Source organism: Monodon monoceros, unplaced genomic scaffold, assembly GCF_005190385.1.
Source record: "Monodon monoceros isolate NGI ecotype Baffin Bay Population unplaced genomic scaffold, NGI_Narwhal_1 Super_Scaffold_5, whole genome shotgun sequence".
Lineage (NCBI taxonomy): Eukaryota > Metazoa > Chordata > Mammalia > Artiodactyla > Monodontidae > Monodon > Monodon monoceros.
The window spans coordinates 47,375,668-47,389,807 of record NW_021703782.1 but is presented as its reverse complement, the minus strand read 5'-3'; the positions used below and the strand labels follow the sequence as shown (position 1 = coordinate 47,389,807).

General features: G+C 36.4%; 1 protein-coding gene across 3 annotated transcripts in view; it reads left to right on the top strand.

Moving 5' to 3' along the window:
• CNTLN (centlein) overlaps positions 1-14,140 on the top strand; it is a 336,853-nt gene that overhangs the window by 103,988 nt on the left and 218,725 nt on the right. The window lies entirely within an intron of this gene.

Below are 14,140 nucleotides of genomic sequence, written 5' to 3'. Positions count from 1 at the left end.
GGCCTCAGACAAATTTTAGTGCTAGTAAATATGATAGTTCCTCTATGTATACATGCTTAAGAAGAATATATAAGTATACACACATATATATATAGCTATTAAAATATAGTAAGAATGGATATGTGTGTCTATACGTGTGTGTGAGTGTATGCATGTGTGCCTGATTATTTAAGGATTTGTCTTTCTGAGTGTGTGAATCTATTCATTGCAGATATTTAAGGAAATACATACAGTAATTCTGTTAGTGCACAATCAGGGAATGACTGAGCCATTGAGAGAAGTGAATTCTGGCACATTTGTTTTCTTATTTTTATATCAGTGTCTGCTTCCCTACAGCCTTTAAGCAGTTTGGTAGTGTCATAAGGGTAAGTGGTACTTCCTTGTGTTAATCATAGCTGCATGATTTTTTGATGATGATTTCATTTCCTTATTTGCCATTCAAATAGTCCATTCTATGATTTACCGTGATTTTTAGTTCTGACTTTTTTTTCTATTAGAGTGCTTATCTTTTCTTATTAATTTGTAAGCGTTCTTTATTCTAGATAGCAATACTTTTAAAAATATATATATACCACACATACCTTCTGTTCAGTGAGTCTTGAATAAGGTGAATTAAACATTCAAAAATTTGTGGATTTTTATAGTCATTTTTATTATTTCCTTCTCTAATGTTTTTGTTTTAGAAGTCTTATATTCTTAAGTATTCCCTACCCTAACATTTTTAATCTATTTAGAATTCATTTTTGGGTGTGGTCTTCCACACCATTTATTCAGTAGTTTATTGATTTCTAATTCAGTCTCTCTCACATCTCTAAGTTTCCATGGGTATGTTTGGGTTTGTTTCTGGACTTCCTGTTATTTTCATGGTTTTAGGTATTGTAGTTTTAGAATTTTACTCATTATTTTGTAGGGTGATCTACTTCTTTATTCTTCTTTTTGTAAGTCATGAGCCCTACGTGTGCCTCTTCACTATCTAATAATATTTAAGGATCATTTCATTAGTTTTACTGAAAAATTCTGTTAGAAAGCAGGTTGGAACATCATCTAATTTATGAATTAATTTTGGAAGAATTATAATCCTGCTATTTAAGAATGTGGCATGCGGTTTTGTAAGTTTCTTAAAACGGTACTGTTCATTTTTATTAGATTTATTCCTAGCTATTAATATTAAAATATTGTTTTATGCTAAATATTTTTTTTGCTGAATAATATTTTAAATTATATTTTTAATTAATTATTTCTAGAAGACAGCGATATTACTGAATTATCTTGAGCTTCTTTTCAACAATTTTCCCCAAATGTCTTAGTTCAAAAAATGTGTACATTTTCTAGATTTTTCTAAGTTATATAATTACATTGTCAGTAAGAAAACTATCTCTTTCTTTCCTTTTGGTGTATAATTCACATACCATACGTTTAATCCATTTAAAGTGTACAGGCCAATAGTTTTTAGTTTATGCAGAGTTGTGCAACTATTACCAAAATTACTTTTAGAACATTTTCATCATCCCCAAAAGAAGCCCTGTAACCTTTAACAATCACTCCTCATTTATCCTTAGCTCTGCAGCCCAAGATAACCACTTATGGCCTTTCTCTATATATAGATTTATCTGCTCTAAACATTTCACATTAATGAAATTATAGTATATGATCTTTTGTGACTGACTTCTTCCACTTAGAATAATGTTTTCAGGGTTTATCCATGTTGTAACATGTATCAGTACTTCATTCTTGTTGTAGGTTAATAATATTCTATTATATAAATATCCTACATTTTATTCATTTATCTCAAGTAGAAGGACATTTGTGTTATGAATAATACTGCTACAAATATCTGTGTACAATATTTTGTGTATACATCACACATTTTTATTTCTCATAGGTACATACCAAAGAGAGATTACTAGGTCATGTGATAATTCTGTTTTTAAGCTTCTGAGGAACTGTCAGACTGTTTTCAAAAGCAGCTGTACTATTTTACATTCCAAACAGGAGTTACTGAGGGTTCTGATTTCTCTTTGTCCTCGTCAGCACTTGTTATTGTCTATCTTTTTGATTGGAGCCGTCTTTGTGGATGTGAATGGCATCTCATTGTGGTTTTGATTTGCTTTTCCCTGATAGCTAATAATTCTGGTCATCTTTTTATATGTTATTGGCCATTTGCATGTCTTTGAAGAAATGTGAAATCATTTCTTTTGCATATATTCTGGATACAAGCCTCTTTTTATTGATATAATTTGAAACTATTTTCTTCAGTTTTCTGAGTTGTTTTTTTACATCCTTAATGGTAGTATTTGAACACAAAAGTTTAAAAATTTGATAATTAATTTATCTCCTTTTTCTTTTGTTGCCCATGCTTTTGGGCATTCTCAGATGCATCTCAGATATGCATCTTGAGAAACCATTGCCTAATCAAAGATCATGAAGTTGGACACTTATGTTTTCTTCTAAGAGTTTTATTTCTTACCTTTAGGTCTTGATCCATTTTGAGTTAATTTTTGAATATGATGTTTGATAGGAATCCAGCTTCATTCTTTTGCACGTGTATTCAGTTGTCCCAGCTCCGTTTGTTAAAAAAGACTGTTCTTCCCCCACTGAATTTATCGTGCCATGTTTATTGAAAATCAGTTGACTGTAAATATAAGGGTTTATTTCTGGACCTCAATTCTGTTCCTTTGGTGTATACATTTATCCTCATGCATATGCCACACTACATTGATTATTGTAGACTTATAGTAAGTTTTGCAGTTGGGATTTGTGTGTCCTCCAAATTCTTCCTTTTTCAAGGTTGGCTATTCTGTGTGTCTTGCATTTCTATATGACTTTTAGAATCAGCTTTTCCATTTCTTGCAAAAAAAAGCAAGCTGAGATGATTTTGGTAGAGATTGTATTGAATCCCTGTCACCTTTTTTAGTGTAGGCATTTACAGCTATACGTGTCCCTCTGAGCATTGCCTTTGCTACATCCTGTAAGTTTTGGCATGTTATGTGTTTTTTTAAAAAACATTTATTTAGGGCTTCCCTGGTGGTGCAGTGGTTGAGAGTTCGCCTGCCAATACAGGGGACATGGGTTCGTGTCCCGGTCCAGGAAGATCCCACATGCCACGGAGCGGCTGGGTCCGTGAGCCATGGCCACTGAGCCTGCACGTCTGGAGACTGTGCTCTGCAATGGGAGAGGCCACAACAGTGAGAGGCCCGCGTACCGCAAAAAAAAAAAAAAAAAAAATTTTTTTGGCTGCGTTGGGTCTTCATTACTGCATGCAGGCTTTCTCTAGTTGAGGCGAGTGGGGGATACTCTTCGTTGTGGTGCACGGTCTTCTCGTTGTGGTGGCTTCTCTTGTTGCAGAGCATGTGCTGTAGGCACGTGGGCTTCAGTAGTTGTGGCATGCAGGCTCAGTAGTTGTGGCTCGTGGGCTCTAGAGCGCAGGCTCAGTAGTTGTGGTACACAGGTGTATTTGCTCCATGGCATATGGGATCTTCCTGGACCAGGGCTTGAACCCATGTCCCCTGCATGGGCAGGCAGATTCTTAACCACTGCGCCACCACGGAAGTCCTAGCATGTTATGTTTTTGTTTTCATTTGTCTCTGGATATTTTCTGATTCTCTTGTGATTTCTTCTTTGATCTATTGGCTGTTTAAGTGTGTATTGTTTAATTTCCATATATTTTGAATTTTTCAGTTTTCCTTCTGTTACTGAGTTCTAGCTCCATTCCACTGTGGTTGGAAAAGATACTTTGTATTAGTTTAAGTTTTTAAAGTTTATTATGAGCTTTTTTATTGCTTGACATATGGTCTTATATGGCGAATGTTCTGTGTGTACTTAAGAAATATGTATATTCTGCTGTTTTGAGGTAGAGCGTTCCATATACATCTGTTAGGTATACTTGGTTTATAGTGTTTTTCAGGCTCTTTGTATCCTTAGTGACCATCTATATAGATGTTCTATCATTATTTAAAGTGGCCTATATTCTCCAACTATTATTGTAAAACTCTATTTCTTCCTTTAATTCTATACTTTATATATTTTAAGGCTCTGTTTTTTGGTGCATGTATGTTTATAGTGGTTACACCTTGATGAATTGACTCATTGATCAATATATTATGTCCTCTTTTGTCTCTTATAACAGTTTTTGACTTAGTTTATTTTGTCCAATATTCTTATGTCCATCCTAACTCTCTTTTGTTTATTATTTTCATGGAATATCTTTTCTCATCCTTTGATTTTCAATCTTTTTGTGTCTTTGGATATGATAGTCTCTTTTAAAAACATATAGTTGTATAATGTTTTCTTAATCCATTCTGTGTCTGCCTTTTGATTGGAGAGTTTAATCCATGTACATTTAAAGTTCTTACTAGTGAGTAAAGACTAACTTCTACCAATTTATTACTTATGTGCTGTATGTCTTATAGATTATTTTGTCCCTCATTTCCTCTATAACTGTCTTCTTTTGTGTTAAGTTGATTATTTGTAATGGCACATTTTGATTCCCTTCTCATTTTGGGGTGTATATTCTATTGATATTTTCTTTGTTGTTACCTTGAAGATTACATTTAACATCGTAAACTTATAACAATATAATTTCAGTTGATACCATCTTATCTTCAGTAGCATACAAAACTGTTCTGCTATATTGCTTTTTCCTTCCATTTCAAATTATTGTTGTCACAAGTGACATCTTTATAAAATGTGTGCCCTATAATATAGATTTATAATTTTTTATGTCTCTGAAATTATGTATGATTTACTTCTTCTTCCCAAAGAAGTAGGGTTAAAACCAAATATAAAACAGTATTAGATTTTATATTTGACCATGTATTTACCTTTACTGGAGCCTTTATTTCTTCATATGGCTTTGAGTTATCATTGTATATTCTTACATTCTATCTGAAGGAATTCCATTACCATTTCTTGTACATTAGATTTAATAATGAACTCCCTCAGCTTTTATATGTGAATGTAAAATTTTTGAAGGACACTTTTGCTGGGTATAGAATTTAATGTTGACTTTTTTTTCCTTCAACACTTTATATATATCGTCCCATTGTCTTCTGGCTTGCATGATTTCTGATGAGAAATCAGCTGTTAATCTCATTAACAATCCCTTGTATGTGACAAGTCACTCTCTTTTGTTACTTTCAAGATTCTCTCTTTGTTTTTGGATGAATTTCATAAGTTTGATTTTAGCGTATCTTAGTGTATGTCTCTTTCTGTTAATCTACTTGGAGTTTGTTATGGTCTTTGGCTTTATAGATACATATCTTTCATCAAAATTGGGACTTTTTTGGCCCTTATTTCTTCAATGTTGTTTCTGCCCCTTTTTCTGTCTCTTCTCTTTCTGGAACCCCCTTCATGTGTATATTGGTCTGCTTAATGGTGTCCCACTGTTCTCATAGGCTTTATTCACTTTTCTTCATTCTTTTTTTTTCTGCTGCTCAGATTCAATAAGTTCACTTGTTCTGTCTTCTAGTTTGCTGATTCTTTCTTTTGCCTGCTCACATCTGTTGTTGAACCCTCTGGTGAATTATTCATTTTTGTTATTATACTTTTTACCTCCAGAATTTGATTCATTTTTATAATCTCAAGCTCTTTATTGATATCCTTTTGGTTTATACATTGTTTTTATGATTTGCTTTAGTGCTTTTTACATATTTTTCTTCAGCTCAGTTTTGCCTTGTAAATCTGATATCTGAGGTTTCTCAGGGATAGTTTCTGTTAATTTTTGTGTTCCTTTGAATAGGCCATACTTTCCTGTTTCTTTGTATGCCTTGTGATTTTTTGTTGTTGAAAATTGGGTATTTGTGATAGCAAATTTATAATGTTATAACTCTGGAAATCAGATTCTACCCCTTCCCAAGACTTTGCTTCCTCTTCAATTTCTGAAGGGTATGATAGTCTTTTTATCTTCCAATTTACTTTTGCACAGTCTCTAGTCCTTGTTCTATTGAGTCATTGAAGTCTCTGTCCTTTAGCTTTTGTCTCTTCCTGTTGTGACAGAAGTTTTCCTTGGCTGACAGGAGCTAAAACAAACAAACAAACAAAAACAAAACAAAACAAAAAAAAGAAAATACACACACACAGAGATACAGAACACATCTCTCCCCCAGTCTTTGTAGATTGGCTCTCCAATGGGACATTCCTTTAATACTTTTCCATACTTACACTAAGCTCAGGGGTAATCCCAAAGTGAAAGCATAGGGTAGCTCTGGAGTTTTGTGAATATGCATCTTTCTATGAGCATATGTTTGGGTTTCAGAACATTCCCATATGTATCAGTACTTTTGAACGTCTTATTTTCCCAAAGAATTTCCCACAGAGTTTAGTCCCATGACTTAGGCATTGTATTGAATATCTCAACCAGTCATCTTTTGCCCTAGGAATCTGTGGTTTATTAGTTTATGGCATTTTTGAACCATATTCTCCACTTCTCCAGTCTGTGTTCCCATTCAGGTCTGAGATAATCACTTTGCATTATTTCTTCAGGTCACCCCTAGACAAATTAGAACAGACACATACAGTAATTTGCTAGGAAAGTTTGTTCTGCTCTCTCTCAAGCCAGGAAGGATTCCTTACTGGGAACATTGGCTACTGCCACTATATGAATTATACTGTTTTAAGATTCCTGGCTTTAAGATGGCTAGTGTGCTGAGAATAAGGTGGGGAAGGGCAAATAAAAACTTCACAAATCTGTTATCCAGTTTTTAAGTTGCTTTTTTCTTGGTTCATCATTTTCTTTGTTACTGTAAAATTTTGAATGCTCTCTAGAGTTTTTGCAACATTGGTTCTAACAGTTTCTGCTATTTTTCCTCCATGTTTCTGCAAGAGTGCTTGGAGCTGCATACTCTCCATTTTGCCGGTGTCACTCATTGCATTCATTTATAAATGCTAGCTTTCCTGGATATAGTATTCTGTTTTGGCAAGGTTTTACTTTGAGCATTTTGAATATGTTATCTCATTGTCTCTATCCTCCATTATTTCTGAAGAAAAGTTAGTTGCTAATCTTTTTGAAGTCTGTTGGAAATGATGAGTCGTTTTCTCTTTTGTTTTCTAAGAATTTCTCTGTGTCTTTGGCTTTCAGCATTTTTACCATGATGTGTCTTTTCGTGGATCTCTGTGTTTATAAATAGTACTTGGAGTTTGTTGAGCTTCTTGGATTTGTAGATTAATGTTTTTCATCACTGTTTGGTAGTTTATTTTTTTTTTTCGGTACGCGGGCCTCTCACTGTTGTGGCCTCTTCCATTGCAGAGCACAGGCTCCGGATGCGTAGGCTCAGCGGCCATGGCTCACGGGCCCAGCCGCTCCGCGGCATGTGGGACCCTCCTGGACCGGGGCACGAACCCATGTCCCCTGCATCGGCAGGCGGACTCTCAACCACTGCGCCACCAGGGAAGCCCATTTGGAAGTTTTTGACCATTATTTCTTTGAGTATTTTTTTCTGTCCTTATTCTATTGCCTTTCGTTCTGGTAGTCCCTTTATGCTTATATTGGTGCATTTAGTGGTGTCCATAATTCCTCCGGGGCTATTAATTTGTATTGTTCTTTTTTCTTGATATAGCTTCAAGTTTTTTGTTCTTATTCCTGTCAGTTCATATTAAATGTTGAGCTCTTCTAGTGAGGTTTTTTTGTTTGTTTTCATTGTAGTCACTGTGCTTTTTAGCACCAGAATTTCCATTTGGATGTTTCAAAACAATTTATATTACTTTATTGGTATTTTCCATCAGATGAGATATTGTCAGTTTAACTTTTTAAAAAAGATATGATACTTTTTAAAACATGGTTTTCTTTTACTTTTTAAATATACTTATAATGCCTCTTTTGAAGTCTTTGTGAAGGCTGGTATCTGGATCCTCTCATGGGCAGTTACTGTTGCTTGCTTTCTTTGCTTTGCATGAATGACACCTTTTCTTTGCATGTTGTAATTTTTTTGTTGAAAAATGTACATTTCAAGTTATATGCTAGGAGGAGTCATTTCAGCACCGTGGCAGAATAAAAAGCTAGCTTTGTCTTTCCCCTTCAATCTACAACTAGTAAAGCATCCAAAACACAAACAACGAAGCCTCTGTCCAATATATCAGGTTGCTGGAGAATTCCACACATCTGTGCATCTAAAGGTGGGTGGACTGGAACACATGGAGGAGGCCGAACCAAGGGAACAGCAGAGGCATGCTTGAAGTCCTGGTCCATCAGCCATGGCAGCTGAGCCCACAACCCCAGAGAACCTGGCAGTGGCAGGGGACGTGGTGCACATGACTCAAGCCTCCCAGCCACATGGTTACTACAGCCACAAGTAACCGGGCAGCAGTGGTAGTGGGGCCTGGTACCCCATTCCTCCAGCTGCTAAGGCACCCATTACTCCAGCCTCTCACATGCACATCTGCAGCTCTGGAGCTTGTAACACTGGACACCACAGAGGCACTTGCCGGAAACTTACGACACTGGACACCATAGAGGCACCCGCAGGACCCTGGCTCCCCCTTCCCTTTCCCCCATGATAGTGGAACCTTCAACTTTGGATCCCAGATGAGGGAAGAGCCCACCATCCAAGGGCCCCAGGCAGCAGCAGCTGTGACACTGGCAGAAGCAAGGTACCAATGACCCCAGAGACACAAGAAACAATAATGAATGCACAGGGCCACACCTCTGACAGAGGCGATGGAACGTGGAGAGTGCAGACTCTCAAATAGAATCAGAGGCAGCTCAGGTAAGAGAAACCCAAAACTTGTGCTATATCACTACCTACTGGAAATCGAAAGAAAGACCTCTAATTTCTAACCTGTTGAATTGCTAGTATCAAGCAGAAAGGTGTTCCCTACTTCACATGCACCAGCAGAGGAACAATTTATCAAGCACCATGAAAAACCACAGTAACATTGTACCACAAAAAGAAAATGACAATTCCACATAAATTAAACTTAAAGTCATGGAACATTGCAATCTGATTGATAGAGAATTCAAGAATTGTCATGAAGAAACTCAACTAGCTACAAGAAAACTCAGAAAGGGTGTTCATTGAGCTCAGGAATAAAATTAATGAACAGAAGGAATAATTTACCAAAGAGGTTGAAACTAAAAGAAAAGAACCAAGGGGCTTCCCTGGTGGCGCAGTGGTTGAGAGTCCACCTGCCAATGCAGGGGACACGGGTTCGTACTCCGGTCTGGGAGGATCCCACATGCCGCGGAGTGGCTGGGCCCATGAGCCATGGCCACTGAGCCTGCGCGTCCGGAGCTTGTGCTCCGCAACGGGAGAGGCCACAACAGTGAGGGGCCCGCGTACCGCAAAAACAAAAAATAAATAAAAAGAAAAGAAAAGAACCAAACCACAATTCTGGAGCTTAAGAATTCAATAACTGAGATGAAGAATGCATTAGAAAGCATTGGATATAGAGCAGACCATAGTGAAGAGAGAATTAGTGATGGACTTCCCTGGTGGCACAGTGGTTAAGAATCTGCTTGCCAATGCAGGGGATGCAGGTTCGAGCCCTGGTCTGGAAAGATCCCACATGACTTGGAGCAGCTAAGCCCGTGCGCCACAACTACTGAGCCTGTGCTCTAGAGCCCATGAGCCACAACTACTGAGCCTGCATGCTGCAACTACTGAAGGTGGCATGCCTAGAGCCTCTGCTCTTCAACAAGAGAAGCCACTGCAACAGGAAGCCTGGGCACTGCAATGAAGAGTAGCCCCCACTCGCAGCAACTAGAGAAAGCATGCATGCAGCAACGAAGACCCCACGCAGCCAAAAATAAATAAATAAAATATAAATAAATTTGTTAAAAAAAAGAGAATTAGTGAGCTCAAAGATAGAAATCTTGGAATGATACAGTAGAAGAAGAAAAAGGATTGAGATATAAAAAAATGAGGAAATTCTACAATAGTTATTCAGCTCTTTTAGGAAGGGCAGCAATAGGGTAATGGGTACCCCAGAGGGAGAAGAGAGGAGAAGGGAGCAGAGAATTTATTTATAATAGCTGAGAACTTCCCAAACGTGGGGAAGGAACTAGATGCACAAGCCCATGAGGCTAAGAGAACACCCAAACTGCCTCAATGCAAAAACCTTGTCCAAGACACATTATATTAAAGTTGTCAAAAGTCAATGACAAAGGAAGATTTTGAAATTCAGCCAGGGAAAAAAAAATGGTAACCTACAAAGGAACCCCCATTACGCTATCAGCAGATTTCTGAAACCCTACAGGCCTGGAGGGAGTGGAATGACAAGCTCAAAATACTGAAAGATTAAAAACTATCACCCAAGAATACTCTGTCCAGCAAAGTTACCATTCAGATATGAAGGAGAAAGAAAGATTTTCCCAGATAAATAAAAGCTCAGAGTTCATTAAAACTAGACCTGCCTTACAAGAAATGTTGAACGGTGCTCTTCTACCAGAAACAAAAAGGCAAAAGTACACAAAAGTTTGAGCAAGGTGATAAATAGAATCAGAAAGCTGTAATTATTAGAATTGGCTTTTAAATGCTTTATTATAGCATAAAAGTTAAAGGGGGAAAAGTAGAAAAAATAACTGTATCTACTTCAATTTGCTAACAAACTCTCAACGTATAAAGGGATAATTCAAGACAACAAAAACAAAAAGGGAAGCGGAAAAGGATTTAATCTATATATGTAAATGAAGATAAGATGCTATCAACAGAAAAAAGAGTACTTTATCCATGAGACATTTTAGAGAAAACTCACACAACCACAAAGCATAAATCTAGAGCAGAGACATGAAAAATAAACAAGGAGAAAACTGAGAAAAAAATCATAGAAAACCAAAATGGCAGACATAAACACAAAGAAAAAGAAATGATGGAGATATAGAGCAACCAGAAAACAAAAGGTAAAATAGCAGTGACTAGTTATCATCTATCAATTATAACTCTTAATGTAATTGATTGAATTCACCAATCAAAAGACACAGAGTGACTGGATGCATTAAAAAACAAGACTCAAGTATACGTTGTTTCCAGGAGACTCATCTCAGCTCTAAAGACAAATGTAAGGTGAATGTGAAGGGACTGAATATGATACTCCAAGCAAATGACAACCAAAATAAGTGGATGTAGCCATACTCATGTCAGACAAAATAGACTTCAAGCCAAAAAAGGTAACGAGACAAAAATTGAACAGTATATAATGATAAAGGGGACAATTCATCAAGAAGATACAATATTTATATATGCATCTAACATAGAAGCACCGAAATATATAAAACAGTTACTAGTAAATCTAAAGGGAGCAATTGACAGTAACACAGTAATAGTAGGGGACTTTAACACAAGCAATTGATAGTAACACAGTAATAGTAGGGGAGTTTAACACCCCACTTGCATCAGTGGATAGTTCATCCAGGCCAAAAGTCAACAAGGAAACAGTGATCTTAAATGATACATTAGACCAAATGGATTTGATAGATTTGTACAGGGTATTCAGTCCAAATGCAGCAGAATGCATATTCTTCTCAAGTGTACATGGAACTTTCTCGAAGTTAGACCATATATTGGGACACAAAACAAGTCTCAAGAAATGTAAGAAGATTGAAATCATATCAAGCATCTTTTCAGTGGTATGAAACTAGAAATCAACTACAAGAAGAAAGCTGGAAAAATCACAAATATGTGGAGAATGAACAACATGCTACTAAGCAACTATTGGGTCAACAAAAAATCAAAGGAGAAATCAAAATTTATTTGATGATGAATGGAAAGGAAAATAGGACAAACCAAAATCTGTTGGAGGCAGCAAAAACAGTACTAAGGGAGAAGTTTATAGACATTCAGGCCTACTTTAAGAAACAAGAAAAATCTCAGTTGAACAATCTAACCTTACGTCTAAAGGAACTGGAAAAAGAATAACAAATGAAGCCAAAAGTCAGTAGAAGGAAAGAAATAATAAAGATCATAGTGGAAATAAATTAAATGGAGACTGAAAAGACAATAAAAAAATCAATGAAATTAAGAGCTGGTTCTTTGAAAAGATAAAATCAAAAAACCTTTAGCTAGACTCATTAGGGAAAAAAGACAAGGCTCTGGTAAATAAATTTGGAAATGAAAGAGGAGGAATAACAGTGGATACCACAAAAATACAAAGGATTATAAGAGCATATTATGAACAGCTATATGCCAACAAGTGGAACAACCTAGAAAAAATAGACAAATTTTTAGAATCATACAGCTTCCAAGACTGAATCATGAAGAAATAGAAAATTTGAATAGACCACATAACTAATATAGAAATTGAAACAGTAATCAAAAAGCTCCCCAGGCCTAGACAACTTCACAAGTGAATTCGACCAAACATTCAAAGAAGATTTAATACCTATTCTTCTCAAACTCTTCCAAAAAACTGAAGAGGAGTCAATGATTCCTAACTCAGTTTATTAGGCCAACATCACTCTCATAGCAAAACCAGACAAAGACAACACACAGAAAAAAGAAAATTACAGGCCAATATCTTTGATGAACACAGATGCAAAAATTCTGAACAGAATATTAGCAAGCCAAGTAAAACAATACATTAAAAGAATCATCACTGGGCTTCCCTGGTGGCGCAGTGGTTGAGAGTCCGCCTGCCGATGCAGGGGACACGGGTTCGTGCCCCAGTCCGGGAAGATCCCACATGCTGCGGAGCAGCTGGGCCCGTGAGCCATGGCCGCTGAGCCTGCGTGTCTGGAGCCTGTGCTCCACAACAGGAGAGGCCACAACAGTGAGAGGCCCACGTACCGCAATAAAAAAAAAAAGAATCATCACCACGATCAAGTGGGATTTATCTCAGGGATAGAAGGAGGTTTCAACATCTGCAAATCAATCAACGTGATACATCACATCAACAAAAGGATGAAGACCATATGTTGACCTCAATAGGTGCAGAAAAGGCATTTGACGAGATTCAACACTGGCTTTTGATAAAAATTCTCAACTAAATGTTTATAATAGTAACATACCTCATCATAATGAGAGCTGTAAATGAGAAGCCCATATCTAACATCATACTAAGTGGTTAAAAACTAAAAGCTCTCTCTCTAATATCAGGAACAAGACAACAAGACAAAGAGGCCACTTTTGCCACTCTTATTTAACATAGTATTGGAAGTCCTAGTATTGGAAGTCCTAGCCAGAGCAATTAGGCAAGAAAAAGAAATAAAAGGAATCCAAATTGGAAAGAAAGGGGTAAAACTCTCACTGTTTGTGCATGATATGATATTATATAGAGAAAACCATAAAAATTCCACAAAAAAGGCTATTAGAAAAAATAAATACAGCAGAGTTGCAGGGTATAAAATCAACATACAAAACTCTGTTACGTTTGTATATGCTAACAATGATCTAGCAGAAAGAGAAATTAAGAAAAGTCATATTTATAATCACAACAAAAAGAATGAAATACATCGGAATAAATTTAACCAAGGAGGTGAAAGACCTGAACACTAAGAACTGTAAGACCTTGTTGCTGGAAATTGGAGAAGACACATAAACTGAAAAATATTTTATGCTTATGAGTTGGAAGAATTAGCATTGTTAAAATACCCATACTACCTAAAACAATATATAGCTTCAGTTCAGTCTGTTTCCAAGTCACAAGGACATTGTTCACAGAAATAGAACAAAAGTTTCTAAAATTTATAATGGAACCACAAAAGTCTCTGAATAGCCAAAGCAATCCTGAGAAAAAAGAACAAAGCTGGAGGTATCACAGTCCATGATTTCCAGCTAGACTACAAAGCCATATTAATCAAAACAGCATGATATTTTCAGAAAAACAGATACATAGATCAATGGAATAGAATTGAGCACCCAGAAATAAACCAACACATATACAGGTAATTAATATACAACAAAGGAACATATATATATAAAGACATTATAGCCTTTTCAATAAATGGTGTTGGGAAAACTGGACAGCCACATGCAAAAAAATGAAACTAGACCACTGTCCCACACCATACACAAAAATCAACTCAAAATGGATTAAAGACTTAAATGTAAGTCATGAAACAATAAAACTCTGAGGATAACATAGGCTTTATGTGCTTTGACACTGGTCTTAACAGTGTCTTTCTGGGTACGTCTTTTCAGGCAAGGGAGACAAAAGCAAAAATAAACAAATGGGACTACATCATCCTAAAAAGCTTCTGCACAGCAATGAATAC